Source organism: Xenopus laevis, chromosome 6L, assembly GCF_017654675.1.
Source record: "Xenopus laevis strain J_2021 chromosome 6L, Xenopus_laevis_v10.1, whole genome shotgun sequence".
NCBI classification, from domain to species: domain Eukaryota; kingdom Metazoa; phylum Chordata; class Amphibia; order Anura; family Pipidae; genus Xenopus; species Xenopus laevis.
Window position 1 is genome coordinate 101,167,301 of NC_054381.1, and position 16,259 is coordinate 101,183,559.

Genomic DNA, 16,259 nt, shown 5'->3' on the forward strand with positions numbered 1-16,259 from the left:
TTATTAGAAAAATTACATATTAAAATAAGTCAATTAAAGGGCTAAGATCTACTTTGTGTTTAGCCTGTATTGTATCAGTTTGATATTACACTTGATTATATAATTATGAAAGTTAATGGAAATCTAGATATTGCTCTCTGTATAACCTGCACAATTGTTCCAATCCTTGGGGAGGTGAGCAAGAACAGAAATTAAAGCTAATACCTTCTTTTGGGGTAAAGTCCAGACAAATCATTACAGGCCGTCTGCTCGAGAATACTGGTGAATCTTATCAGTTTCACGCAGACAGTCTGATTACCATCAGTTTGTGTGAAAAATGATTTGCCTCTTAAAATGATTTCCACTGAAGCTTAGCCAAGGTTTAATTTCAGGTTGTGATAATAGAGAAGCTTTGAAGATTTTCAATAAGAGAGAGCATTTTACATGATGTTCTTGATGCATCTACCTCTGCAGGCAGCGCAAAGAAATTTTAGTACTGTACCTTATAATTAAAAGAGAAGATTTACAATATAAAATCACCCTTTTTGCATGTATCCTTACATTTTTCTACAGCTCAGAAAATGCAAATTACTTTTGGCCTTAAAATGAAATGAACAAATCTATATGAACATTTCAGTCATTCATCTTCAGCAGATTATTTTTACTTGCTTTTATTTTTACTTTTTGACTTGCAAGTCACGTTTCTACATTACATTTTTACTTTGACCAATTAATGTATTTTAATTGCCAATGCATATTTGTCAATACTGCACTTAAGAAATATTTATATTGTGTAAAGAAGGAAAATTATTCAAGAGAATCAGTTTTAACACATGCTGGGGTTAAACATGATTTTTTGTACTAAATATTTGTTTGCTGCAGTTATTGCCAAGATCAGAAAGATTTCATTTAAATTAACCAGGCATGTTCTCACATAAAACCCCTGCATATTTGCATTTGGACAGATTTATTCTTAGCAGTTAGGCTAAACTTCCATGTGTATTCCTTGGCTATTTTACTTGCACACAATTTTAGACATTCTTGGGGTGCTTTTAGCACCCACTAACCCTCTGAATCCAGGAATAAAAATAATACATTTTAGGAAGTGCATATGTCCATGTACAATGGTGCCTTGTCTGCCTATATTATGCAATAAATAAAATTCCTTTGCAGTTAAAATAAGTGTATTCTTTTCTACAATTTTTTGGGTGGCTTTCCATGTTTGTGGCAAACTGCTAAAGAACAGTATGAGAAGTATGGAAAAAGAAGAGTGCAGAAGTGTGGGCTGGGTACAAACATTTTTAGGTGACCTTTCCTCTTTATAAAATGTGACATTAGTACTATTGATGAGCAAATTGTTTCACTATATACGGATCTGCAGCAAAATTCCTCATTTCTCCACAGGCGGATTCTCAAACTTTAGAAAAAACACCCATTCACTTCAATGCATTTGGTGTGAGACAAAACTTGAGAACAACACCCATTGACTAATGCATTTTGAGTGAGAAAAAACACCCAGTGACAATGCATTTGAAGTGAGAAAAAAACCCATATACAGTACTATAATATATTTTGCTACAAAAAAGTCGTCACAACAAAAAAGTCACCCATAGATTCCAATACATTTTGCTTCTGTAGGGATGTGTAGAATAGCCATCCCCAGTATTATTCAGCAGGCAGTTTCCCTAGTGTTATAGACACCTAACTGGGTCCTAAAATACAGTTGGGAGGGGTTACTGTTTCCTATTCCTGCTTTAAGCTATGCCCCTTGCTGTTTCTCACAGTGACCAGTAGATGGCATTGTGCTAGAGTATAAAAGGCTCTGAAGCCATGCTTTCAGTGTCCATCTTGTGCTGGCTCTAGCCTGAGCAGGAGGCAGAGCTCGAGTGGAACCTAGACAGGTCAGGTCTAGTAAGAATAGGCTACTCACCTTTCTAGGTCACTCTAGGAGTGACAGACAGTCAGGATATTTAGCTAAACAGCTTGAGGCTCCTACGAGGAGTGTAGTGGGATTAAGATCCCAGGGTTAGTGATGGGCGAAAAAACGGACGCCGGCGTCAAAAACGGGCGCCGGCGTCGAAAAACGGGCGCCGGCGTCAAAAACGAGACGCCGGTGTCAAAAATGAGACGCCGACGCGATTTCGCGAATTTTTCGCCGTTTAGCGAATTTCGCACGAAATTCGCGAATTTTCCGGCGAAGCGAAACGGCGCAAATTCGCCCATCACTACCCAGGGTACTAATTGCCCAGAAGTAGGGACTAAGTGTACAGACCTAGGGTAGAGTATTCCCCTCAGGTTCTACTTTGGGAAAAGGCTGAAAGCTGGGTGTACCTCCTCAAAGCTGCATGCATTCCTATATCTGAGGAGAATCATCCTGACCAAAGGTGCTTTGAGTACTGCCTATTCAATGTACTGTATGATCCTGCAAATGTTCTCTTTATGTATACGCCACTGAGGATTGTATGCTGAATAAATTTGTTCTAGGGTTAAGTTATAAGAACCACTGGCGCCCAATTATATGCACCCTGAATACAGTTACAATTGCACTACACCCTGCTTCCACATCGCTGCGAAGGCTCACTCCCTAAGATTTTAAGGTCTCATCCGGAGCATATGTACTAGGAGTGAAGCCCATAGTAGAGTAAGGTGCACTCAATTTACTATAGCGCTGCACTTCTAAAAAGTCTGAGTCAAAAAAGTTATCTCTTATTTTTGTCTCAGTATATTAAAACAGTCAAGATTTTCAGCCTTACTGAAAATAAATGGAGCAATGCAATTTTTATTTGTGTGTGACTTTTTCTGTTACAAAACGTGACCACGACTATTTGGTGCTCAAGAGTTTGTTTTTTCTGCAAATGTATTTTTCCCCATCAAACTTGAAAATTGATCAATCTGATCCTAATGGGTGATTTATCAACATTTTAATTCAAATTTTTACTGCAATTAAAATGTATTTACCAAAACTTAACTGTTCAAAATATATTCTTTGCAAAAAAATTCTAGAAACTTGAATGTAAAACTTTTTCACAGTTCTTGATATTCAATCAATTTGTTTAGATCAAAAAACTAAAATGTAAAAAGAAAAACCCTGAAATTCACAAATTCTAATTTTAATAAAAAGGCCTTCCACAATCAAATGGAATCAGATTTTTATTAACACATATATGCTCCAATATTTTACAATCCATTTAAAATGACAGACGCAAGATCCTTTTTATAATGAGTGTAACTAGAATTAAATTTCTTGGAAAGATGAACACCCCCTGCCATAGGTTTTGGTGAGAACCCAGGAATAACCAGTCTGTAGTAGATTTATGTACTGTACACAATCTGATTCTCCTCTGAACTGCACACAATGGGGCAGAGTCACTAAAGGGCGAAGTGGTCGTCGCTAGCGACAATTTGCCAGAAATCTCATCTGCAAGGACATCGCCAATTTACTAACAGGCGTAGAGGACAATTCACTTGCCATTGAGACCGTCGCTAGTGTTCATTCGCACCCTACCGCAACTTTTTTGCTCTGGCGAACGGTCTTTACTCCACAAATTCACTATTACCTATTTCGCCAAAGTTTACTTCGCCACCTCAGATCAAGCGACCTGATAAAATGAAGCTACATCTTCCTCAGTCTTATGTCAGTGACATCATATCCCATATGCCAGAAATTCATTAAAGTTGTAAAAAACGCTGGCGACTTTTCTTTTTTTAAAGTGGGATTGCCTTCCAGAGTCCGAACTATTAAAAATTTGTGTGTGAACAAGTTTTTAAAACTAATTTGAGTGGCATGGCACATTTGTTCAAGGGTGGGCTCATATCTTGGGTATTAGAGGATCTCTTCTGTCTTTATTATGGCTCATTGGACATGTGTTTGAAAAAGTGGCCACTTCAAGCATTTGCACCAACATTACTATTAAAGACGTCTATACAAATTTTATGTACCTAAGCGTAAGAGTGCTAGTGAAGTTTCGCTAGGCAGAAATGAACGCTAGCGAAAATTCGCTAGGAAATGCTCGCCCAGCCGAAGTAACGCTAGTGACAATTCACTAGTGTTCAGCTGCTGAGACGAAGCTTCGCATTTTAGTGAATTAGTGTAGTGGTAACGAATTTGTGCCTGGTGAAGTGGTGCCTAGTGTGGCGAAGTGTTCGCTGGTGAAAAATTACCCTTTAGTGAATTTGCCCCAATGTCTGTTCTCTATTTGCCGCATGTACACTAAGGCCAAAGGACAGGTAGATGAGGCAGGGATCCAGACCAGGAGATGCAACACATTACAGCATACACAGTGGGAAAAGGCAATTTATCCAAAACATTAAGGGGCATATTTATCAAGGGTCGAATTTCGAATTGAAAAAACGTTGAAATTCGAATTCAAAAAGACCAACTGAAATTAAGTCCAATTTTTTTGGGTCGAATAGGTCAGTTTTTGGTCGAATAGGTCCGTATTTGGCCAAATTAGAATCGAAGTAATAGCGCATTCCATCGATTTTGATTCAAAATTTTTCCCAAAAACACTTTGATTTTTTCAAAATCCACCAGACTCCAAATAGGTTCTAAGAGGTCCACCATAGGCTAAAACAGCAATTCGGCAGGTTTTTGGATGGCAAATGGTCAAAGTCGAATTTTATAATATTTCGATATTCAAATTTTCGAATTTTTTTCGAATTTGGACTATTCCCACAAAAATAGCTCAAAATTATTTTTTTTCATTCGAAAATTCACCTCGACCTTTGGTAAATCTGTCCCTAAGAGACTGAAATGTTTATACCCACTTGTCTAAAGGTCTGTAATTAATGTACAATATACATACTGCATGATGTACCTATATACTCTATGTACCTTATGCACATTTATTTCCCCTTATTTAAATATAAATGTGTTTGTCTGTGTAAATGTTCCTCACTTTTTTGTGATTTCTTCTTAAAATCTCACCCAAGTTTATGACCTATTCTCTAAACAAAGGGCAAATTTAGGTTGCAAAGTCTCCTTTACTTTGATGTAGACCATAAAAGGGATTTTTTTCCAGATTGAGATTTTTCTATCATTCGATATTCTTGTGTTTTCTTGCGTAACCTCTTTAGGTCTTAGACGGAATGAGAACCAGTTTATATAACTTACACCCTAGCCATTTCTTTTATGAAATAATAAATCGGTTAGGCATTGCAAGCATGAAAATTAAGAAATAATGCTACAATTAGTAAATACAGTTATAGGATATATTATAAGGAATTCTTAGGTCTGCTAAAAATAATGTAAACATTAAAAATAAACCCAGTAGGATGGTTTTGCCACCAATTTGGATTAATGCAGTTTAGTTACCATCAAGTACAAGGCACTGTTTTATTATCACAGAGAAAAAGGAAATCGTTTTTAAAAATGTTTTCATTATTTGCTTAAATGGATCCTATGGCGGATAGTATTCACATAATTTAGACCTTTCTGGATAATGGGATTCCACATAATGGTCCCAATACCTAAACAAAAAAAGTGAGAAAATGAGAAAAAGGAATATTTCTAGGATTTTCATTTAAAATTGTAACTTCTTAATTTCTCCTCTGTAGAGTTCAATAAAGTTAAATTATTTTTATTTATGTAATATATATATATAAATTATACCCTGCAAAATATTCAAACATGTGTACAGTGGAAAACCAATTATATAATTTCATAATTTGTGAATCTTGCTTCCTATTGTGTCAGGCTTTTAAATGATTCTATAAATATTCAGAGGCTATTATATGCTAGCACAATAGATTTTCAGACCCTTAGGCATAGATTAACATCAACAGCTGATGATTGACTTAACCTCTTGTTACACATTCGCTGCACAGAAATGACTTTTGTCTGATCAAGTGAGCTTATAACAATGTAGAATACAAATCACTTCTGTCACACTGAAGCCATAAAAGGAGAATCTTTTTTTTTATAACTGCCATGTTATAATAGTGTTTACAAGAACAATTAGATCGGCTATACTATGAGTCCTGCAGATGCTGGTATGGTTTATAATTACATTTTATAGTATCGTTTATATAAAGCTAGAAAGTATTGAGAAATATTTCAACAAATTCTACATGTATCAATTGTAACTCTCCCTCAGTTGCAAAAGATTCATGATTTATTAGAGTAATTCTGGAACTACACTACACTACACGGTGCGTGTCCTTCCGATCTGAGGCGATGAGAGGAAGCGCAATCGTCACATCAGATCGGAAGGAAGTGCATCATGTAGTTCCAGCCTTACTGTGAGGGAAAATACTGCAATCAGCCACCGCGGTTTTAACATGTTTTTTTCAAAGCAACTTCTGCCGGAACTTTCTTGCCACTTCATTGTTTTCTGATGACTTTAAAGAATTACATAAGGTCTGAAGTGGTGTAATATAATGGCATCAAATGTGCCCTTCAGGGCACTGTAAAATAAAACACATGCCTTATTTTGCACAGCTTTTTACTCCCTTATTTCTACATTAGTCATTTTACACAGTATGATAAATAGGCCACATAATTTACTGATTTGCCCTGTCTGCTTTTCACTGACAATAACAAATATTCCAATTCAGTTCCTAGGGGCCCATTTACTTAGTTCGAGTGAAGGAATAGAATAAAAAAAACGTTGAATTTCTAATTTTTTTGGCTACTTCGACCATCGAATGGGCTACTTCAACCTTCGACTACGACTTCGAATCGAAGGATTCGAACTAAAAATCGTTCGACTTTTCGACCATTCGATAGTCGAAGTACTGTCTCTTTAAAAAAAACGTCGACCCCCTAGTTCGCCACCTAAAACCTACCGAAGTCAATGTTAGCCTATGGGGAAAGTCCCCATAGGCTTTGCTAACTTTTTTGGGTTGAATAAAAATTGTTCGATCGATGGATTAAAATCCTTCGAAACGAACGATTCGAAGGATTTAATCGTTCGATCGAACGAATTGCGGCAAATCCTTTGACTTCGATATTCGAAGTCGAAGGATTTAACTTTGACAGTCGAATATCGAGGGTTAATTAACCCTCGATATTCGACCATAAGTAAATTTGCCCCCTAATGTTGCAACTAAAGAACAGGCCTAATCTTTAAACCCTAGAGAAAACACAGAATAGGTCTTGAGAAAGGTGGTATGGAAAGCTCATTTCAGTTAGTCAGTGGATTCCAGCAGTTAGTATTTGAACTTGACCTGTATGACTTTAATTTTATTTTGATCAAACACAGGTCTATTTAGTTGCAACCCACCCTGTTCTAGTTTCTGCCTTTGTCTAATCCCAGGTACTGCATTTGGTTCTCCCCTTGTGTATGATCCAGCTAGCTTCCTGACTACACTCGTGTCTCACCCCATTATTACCTTGCATACCTCCTTGTGTATGAACCAGTCTTTCTGGCCATTGCTTTGCTCCCAGTGTTCTCAGTGAAATTGCTCACTCCTTGCTAGTGATGGGCGAATAAATTCGCCTGGCATGAATTTGCATCGAATTTCCGCATTTCGCCGCCAGCGAATAAATTCATGAATCTCCCGCGAAAATTTGCCGGTGAAAATTTGCCGGCATCAATTTCCGATTTTTTTGTGAAAATTACAGATTTTCACAATTTTTTTATGAAATCCTTCAAATTTCACATTTTTTTGTGAAAACCTTCAAATCTCACGATTTTTTGTGAAAACCTTCAAATTTCACGTCTGAATTTCACGTTTTTTTGTGAAAACGTTTGAATTTCATGATTTTTTTGTGAACTTTCCGATTTCACAATTTTTCGCAAATTTTTCAGGAGAAATTCGCCCATCACTACTCCATAATTCCTGGTACTGTAATAAGCACCTAGATTCTCTAGAGTCCCCATTTTGTACTGGTATTACAGGCTCAGCCACAGGCTTTGAAAAATTAAATTGTACTGGATCCTAAACACTCCCATATAGTGCATTTTAAGTAAATAATTACAAATTTTAAAAAGTATTTCCGCTTTCTCTGTAATAATAAAACAGCAGTACCTTATACTTGATGGTAACTAATCTGCACAAATCCTTACTAGAGGCAAAACAATACTATTGGTTTTATTTCATGTTTATATTATTTTAGCAAACTTAAGGTACATAATGCCCTATGTCATGTTCATTCCCTATTTCTGTTTGGGAATAAAGTGGCTAAGTAGGAGGAAGATTAGATTACAGTATGTAGAAACTAGAAGAATAAAGAGGAGAGGGGAAAATATAGTTTGGAGAATGGGCTTATGGTCTAAAGTTTTCTGGTCTGTGTATGTGCAGTTAGGCAGATTAAAAAACAAAAACCAAAAGGTTGAACTTGAGTGACGTGTGTCTTTTTTCAACCTTACAATGTATTCTGCAGATTTTTAAATATATAAAGAACTAGGGGAAGAGTTATCCATTTTAGAGTTAAGGGGGAAAATGCAATTGCAGTTAGGAGAATACAAACGTTGACAATACTCATACTTTTCTGTGATTGTGTTTTTGTTTTGGAGCACTAGAATTTTTAAGGAAAAACTCTGAAAAGAGAGGTCATGTTTGTTTTTTTTTTGCAGGAATAAAGGCACATACAGTCCCATTGTTTCATTCACTTTCAATGTGACCAAATATCTCCACTGTTTTAATAAAACTAGTAAAAATTTAAAATATAAAATAAATTTGCTTGAAATCTTCACAATGCATATTTATATAGAAACTCTGCATATCTATAGAAACTCTGCAGCTTTTATTGTTAAGTGTTTTCATTCATAGGGCTCAATCCAATACAATTTGCCGATTAGTACATAAGTGCACCTTTTCGCATGTCCGCTATGCAATTCATTGCTCTTAACACTTATCACATTAACCAATATATCTTTTTGTTACCTATGTTTTTGTTAACTAACGGCCCATTAAAAGTGCCATTACTGCTTAATTTTCACAATTTAATTCAAACCGAAACTGTTTACAGAGTGAAGTCTTTTGCGGTATCTTCTGTTTTTCTTACGCCATCTTGAACTAAAGGAAATGTGTCTATACTGACACATGCGGCTTTAACACGTGTTTGAAAGGCACTTACAACTTATTTCATTAACAAAAGTACTTTCAAATGTTCTATTGTTTTTTAAAGATATATTTATTTAAAATATATAATGAATTTGTTTTATTTTTATTTATTCCATTTTCATTCATTTTTTTTTTTTTAAATTAGTGTGTATAACACTTGACTAGTACAACATCACTTATTACTTTTGTAGCAACCATCCATTGTTTGAAACAGCAGACTGCAATTTGACTTGGAAAAGGGCCTGACATAAACTCCAATTTGTATTCAGCTGTCAATAACACTATAATGTTCAACCACACACGACAATATATTTTGTCTTCTGCATTATTATTCACATTCTAAAGCTATCAAGACAAAACTTCAATACAATATTATGTTTAAAATATTAATATCTTTTATGTTAACTAAAACATATCCACACCAATCCTAAATAGGCCTTTCAACAATTGTCATCACAAATCATTCTTAATCATTTCCCTTTTAATGGATCTCCCTAATGCACAATTTAATAATCTCCTTATTTTTGCACATGACTGTTAACCCTTCATCTTCGCAAGTTGAATGTGCTAAGGTCATTTTTAATGTTTTTAAGACCCAGTGCTAATGCTAAGCTAAATTTGGCTGTGGATCTTTCTGAAAATATGAATGTTGTAAACAGGGCTAAATAAAAATAGTGGAAATTAGAGCCATTGCAGGTAAAATTATTACAGATGTTTGTGTTTATTGGAGCTAGATTTGATTGCTGTACTTGAATGAACATCACTTATAATACCATCAGGCTAGTACTGTGACTTTCTCAAGTATTTCAGGAGAGAAGCTATGCTGCCCTAAAAGAACATGACTATTTATAGTGTGAACTGGAAGGTAAAGTGCAGGATAGCTGCCTTTAATGAAAATTCAAAGTGTTATGACTGCAAATGTGCTGTACTTTCCTTGAATCTTAAGGACTGGGAATGATTGATAAAATATTCTCCTTTTTGTGATGTTATGACTCTTTCATCACAAGCAACATACTGTAGCCCAAAATGCACTTCCAATTAACTCATAGCAGTTAAGGGTATAGTCTCATATTAATGATATATTGCATAACAACTTAAATATTATTAAAATTGTCTGAAAAACAACTCAAAACAACTTAATCTAATCCATGTTTAATTGTTCCTTTGCCTTGTTTCCAGTATTCTGCCCACTGCCCTGTATGTACCATCTCCTTTTTGAGGCATCCAATGTTTTTCTTATTATGTAATTGTATGCTTCTTCTTTACATTTCCCCATTTGGTTTACATAGTCTAACATGCCACTTCAACCCATTGGGGATGAAAAGAAAATATGTTTTCTTATATGCATTTTTGTAGTGTTCAAGCATCAAGCTATATGAAGTGTTATAAAACACAAGGCGCTGACATACCATAGTGACATAAAAGCACAGCCCCTTTCTTGTTGAGCTGATTTATTAAATAAATATATAATGCGTAACACCTACCTTTTATTGTTAACATTATCATAACCAATGATTAAAATGATGGCACAAAGCACTTTTTCCATTATTGAAAATCTTCTCTACCATGGGTGACAAAGCTCCCAAATTTCTTGCTGACTTAGTATCTAGATCTTTGTTTTCCTGGACACTCCATGTCATACTTACCGGGATAGCCCCGCCCCAGTGCTCCCATCAGAAGGACCCTCCCCAAAGCTTTAAAAGCCCAACCCCACCCCCCAGTCCGGTGTCTTTTTTTCCTTCTGCTTCAGTTTTTTTTTTTGCTCCTGTTAGAAGCAAGTTTTCTTTTTAACCTTGGGGAAGCAGTAGGGCTGCTGTTAGCGTCCTAGGGACTCGGGTTGGTCCTGGTGATCTTTTACCCCTAAGCACATTACCTCAGGTGGAATCTTCAGTGTTTAAACATCTGGATCAGGTAGGCACAGTTTTTACTGTGGCTAATATCATTGCTTTCCTTGATCCATGTGCCCTCCAGCCTGATTACATCCAGGTCTGTGGCAAGTGCTATGTCCCCCCATCCGTATGCCTACCTGGGCATGTCTAAAAAGCGTCCAGCGGCATTGGGGTATATGGCTCATACACCCTTTATGATTTTTACGGATGGGAGAGGGAGGTGGCAGTTAGGTACGTTATTCTGATGACAAATATTTAGTTAGCGGCCTGAACCTTATGGCCTCCTTCTCTTTTTTCCCCCACATGGGGGTATTATTTTTTTCTTCTGGAGGAATTTAGGTGTCAGAGCCAGCTGCCTCCCTCAAAAGACTTTCCCAAGGTTGAGGTAATTGGCAGCTTCCAGGGTTAAATAAAAGAAAACCCTGAGGTCTTAAATCTACTGGCAGTTAAAGCTAAATTTAAGCTGAGAATGCCACCTTGTTCCAGAGTCTCCTAACTCTTAAAAAAGTATGAGCCATGTTGGCCATTGGAAGAACTGTGCAGCTGCAAGGCTGATATATACGTTCTATGAGCAATGATAATGCAATGCAGTGATAATGCAAAACTGTTTCTACCTGCTGAGAGCAGCTGAGAGCAGTTCTATGCAATGATGATCTGCAGGGTCTGAAAGCAGCATTAAGGCAAGACTTGTCTATATGTGATGTGAATGTTGCAAATACAATCTTAGCCTTCTTATTTGAGCGCTGAGAATACTATGTTGATCTGCAGGTTCGGTTAACAGCAGCTGCAGGTAATTGGGTAATTACTCTGGAGGTCAGTGTTCAGGTTCAGTTAATGAACAGGTAGATCCCCTTCCAGCCCCTCCCTTAGCAGCTCAGATTGATTATCTGAAACATCAGGTAAGGTTCTGTGTTACGACTCTTTCCTTTATAGTATAGGTTTGTGAACTAAATTAACAGGTACTGCTTCTACTCTGCTTCTGATTTAGCTAGCTTAGAAGCTTAGACATTGCTGTATGGAAGGAATAAACTGTTTAGTCAGTATATATATGTGTTTATATATGTGTGTATATGCGTGTGTATATGTGTGAGCATGTGGATGTAGGAATTCCTAGTCCTGGCACTACTGAATATTGCAACCAAACTGACTGTTTGTTTCAGTGATTCTAGAGCTGGCTTTAATAACCAAATACAAATGCATATGTTATACATTTATGGGCCTGTCGCTGCATAAGGCAGTAACCAAACTGTCTGTATATGTGGAAACAAAATGTGTATGTTATACATTTATGGGCCTATCACTGCATAAGGCCGTAACCAAACTGACTGTATATGTGGAAACATTTCAGTGATTCTAGAGCTGGCTTGAATAATCAAATACAAAGGCATATATGTTCTACATTTATGGGTCTATCACTGCATTTTCTAGTAATCAAACTGACTGTATATGTGGAAACATTTCAGTGATTTTAGAACTGACTTTAATAACCAAATACAAATGCATATGTTATACATTTATGGGCCGGTCACTGCATAAGGCAGTAACCAAACTGACTGTATACGTGGAAACATTTCAGTGATTCTAGAGCTGGCTTGAATAACCAAATATAAATGCATATATTATACATTTCTGTGTCTGTCACTGCATAAGGCAGTAACCAAACTGACTGTATATGTGAAACATTTCAGTGATTCTAGAGCTAGCTTGAATAACCAAATGCATATATTATACATTTCTGGGCCTGTTGCTGCATTATGTGGTAACCAAACTGACTGTATATGTGGAAACTTTTTAGTGGTTCCAGAGCTGGTTTTAATAACCAAATATGAATGTACATGTTAGACATTTTTGGTATAGGCACTTTTTAATATTACACCAAACTGAATGTAGATGGGGTAACATCAGTGGTTCGGAGCTGGCTATAATAACCACATACTAATGCACATGTCATACATTAATTGGGCCAGCCACTGGTCACTACTATAACCTTACTGTATGTATATGCTTAAACATTTCAGTGGCTTTGGTGCTCACTAAGGTTATAACTAAAGTAAATGAACATGCTATACATCTCTCTGGTTTGGACACCAATCAATAGAACAACCAAACTGAAGGTAAATGTTAAACTGATGAGTAATGGGTGTGGTAAGGTTCTAGGCATTTCCGGAGGGTGCCTATATAACCTTCAGGTTTGTATGTAAGCATGGTAACACAAGTTAAGGCTCCAGTATCCCTGGGTCATGTCTGTTTCAAGTAACTTTGATTTAGGTTATAAGCATGGATTACTCTTGCAAATAAGCCAATAGGGTAACGTATGCTTGCTGATAACAGCAGCCAAGACTGACTTAAAGGCGCTAGCCAAGTCAGATATAGGTATTATGAACTTAATTAAGTACGTCAGCTGTGTTGCAGATAAGTATTATACCCTTATTTACAGCAGTCCATAATGGCTTAGGGGACTGTGTCCCGGTAAGTATTCCACAATCGGTATATGGGTTACAGATACAGTAAAGGTGGTAACTGATGTAGACATGTATCTTGTCTAAATGGATTGGCTAAGGCCAATTCTGATTCATATAAATGCTATGTAATATATAGGATTATGCACCATTACAAAGATGGTGTGAGAGTAGTGGCCAATTCTGGTTTAAAGGTATACGACTATATTGCATATGGGTGTTATGCAATAGTCAAACAGCAGGTAGGTATTATACAATGGCTGTATTATAACATGAACTTGTAGACCACAACTTTTGAAGTCAACGTGGTCCATATATTTGCTTACATTCAACTATAGGCTGTTGGAATAGTTATCAGTCTTAAGGATCTCACTAATTAGAATCTATGTTCTACGACTGGATTTATTCCTGCTGATTAAGAAAATAAGATATATACGTATCCTGCTTCTGCGATAGGATTGGCCTGGGGCTAAATGGACGTAGAAATGTATACAGTCATATATACATTTAACAAGGATTCTAATATCGCCACAGCTGGATATCAGGCAAGATAGATGTTCTGTATATTCCAATGATAAATCAAGGTCTATTTATAAAACTGGTATGATATTCATCAGGATCTCTTTCTTGGTTACAGGAGTGCAACTTATCTGGTCTCAGTCTGGAAGACAGTGGGTGCATCAGTCAGTGCAAATGTTTGACTAAATCACATACTGTATACTGTATTCACTACTGCCACAGGGTTTTAGAGCTTTGCAATGAGGTATTTTATAATACAGACCTATTTAGTTTGTCTCCAATACAATAGGGGTCAGCTCTTGGACTATATATTCATGGGACATATTATATTAATGGGTACCATATAAAGCTGGCTGTAAAATTAGGTATTCTCCATCAATTCAGTTATAGCTAAAAGTTTTGATCCACAGGTTCGTTATAACAGGCTATTCTGTAATGTTAATCCATATGGTGGACAGGAAGCATGCAATCTTGGCATGCTGGGTTTTCTAAAGGACTATGTTACTCTGGGTTTAGCCTTTTACACCACCATAGACTGGCCTGGCTAGTTGAGGTAAGTATCATAGGGCTTAACATCAAGCTATAAAAAGGGTCTTATACACTTTATCCTTTTAGACCAAGGCTGCAGTATCGGCCTTAGGCAAGGTCCTGGTAATTGCATCTCTTGCCAACAGGCTTGGACATGCATGTATGGTTAGTAGGGGAGTTCCATTGCAGAATAATAGGTAAATAATTATATCTCCATACCTAGATTAATTTTAATCTTGAACACTTAAGGATGGTACTGTCCATGTCCGGGGATTTGAGAATAACCAATCTCTAGCAGTATTGTTGGTTGTAATACTTCCTTGAGTCATTCAAATTTCTTCCTATATGGTAAACTCATGGGAGAAGGCCATACAGATTGTTTATAGGCCCAATCTATGGGGTACAATAACTCCAGCTATGTACAGGTCACATCTGTGAAGGCTCGAGGACTGTATCATAGCAAGGTTATGCATATCTGCAGGCATTTCTTTTACCTGGTCTACTCCAGGGCACGCTGATCTTTAATACTATCCAGTCTTGTTTGGTGTTGGATCATGAGCTAAAGATAAAAACAATTTCAATCTGTACAGACTGCAGAATGCTTCTAGATACCTCACAGGGCAGGTAAGGTATTCCCACATTGGCAGCACTCCTTCTCCATAAGTCATTCTACGGACCTCTCATTGAGAGGTGTATTGGTTATGGTCTAGAATAAATACAGGTTCCTTAGTATTAAAGAGACTGGGAACTACACTAGGTGATGCCATGTACCGATAGTGTCATACAGAGCGGGGTCATGTAGAATACTAGTGATGGTATTTTTCCTTCCCCCTACTAAATCCTCTTTTGCAGGTACCAGGCTTTTTGAGCCATTTCCAAGAGTCCTCTTGTGGATGTTATGCGGTTGGAATAAACGTGCTGGTATGTAGTAGGAGTAAGACTATGTAGAAGTGTTACTCTGGGTTCCTATCCGCTTCGATTTAATAAGAGTTCTCTCTTTTTAAATGTAATTGTCATGCTGGTTTCACACTCGGTATCATTACTTTGGCGTGGGTTCCTTTAAGGAGTACTATTTCCTTTTATTCTCTTCCAGTCCATTTCCTCAGAAAATAGAGTTCACAGATTTCCACAAGGTGATTTTGGTCCACCTTTGGGGGTTTCATTCTTCTGAGTTTTATCTGGTATAGATTATACTCGGCCACTTCCTTATGTGTAACAAATTCCCTCCCATTGGGATATTAGCTTGCTAAGTCCCGGTAAGTATGACATGGAGTGTCCAGGAAAAGGGAAGATTGTATCATACTTACCGTGATCTTCCTTTCCTGGACACTCCATGTCAGGTTTCCCATCCCTTTTTCGGTAGTTTCTAGAAGCTTATTACGAGACACCGGACTGGGGGGTGGGGTTGGGCTTTTAAAGCTTTGGGGAGGGTCCTTCTGATGGGAGCACTGGGGCGGGGCTATCCCGGTAAGTATGACATGGAGTGTCCAGGAAAGGAAGATCACGGTAAGTATGATACAATCTTCCCTTTTCTTTTAGTTGATGTTGAACCTTTAAGGTTGAAGCTGAAGTTTTGAACCCAGGTAAGGGCCAGCTTTAAAAAAGGTCTGAAATATTTCAAAAGCTTGCTTTTATTGCTATTATTATCATCGTAGTTAGCCAAAAAGGTGTGTCAACATTTCTTTATGTTTGCTTTTTATTCCAAAACCCTGTAGCTTAATGGTTTGAAGCAGTGTCATCTCTAGATCTTGTTTTTGCTCCCTGAAATTGGACTTATTCATCTTTGAATTACCTTGGCTGAATTTTACTAGCTTGTCAGCCTGTGTATTTTGTATTCCAAGGCCACATTTGCCAGTTTTGCCTGCCAACGTTAGCA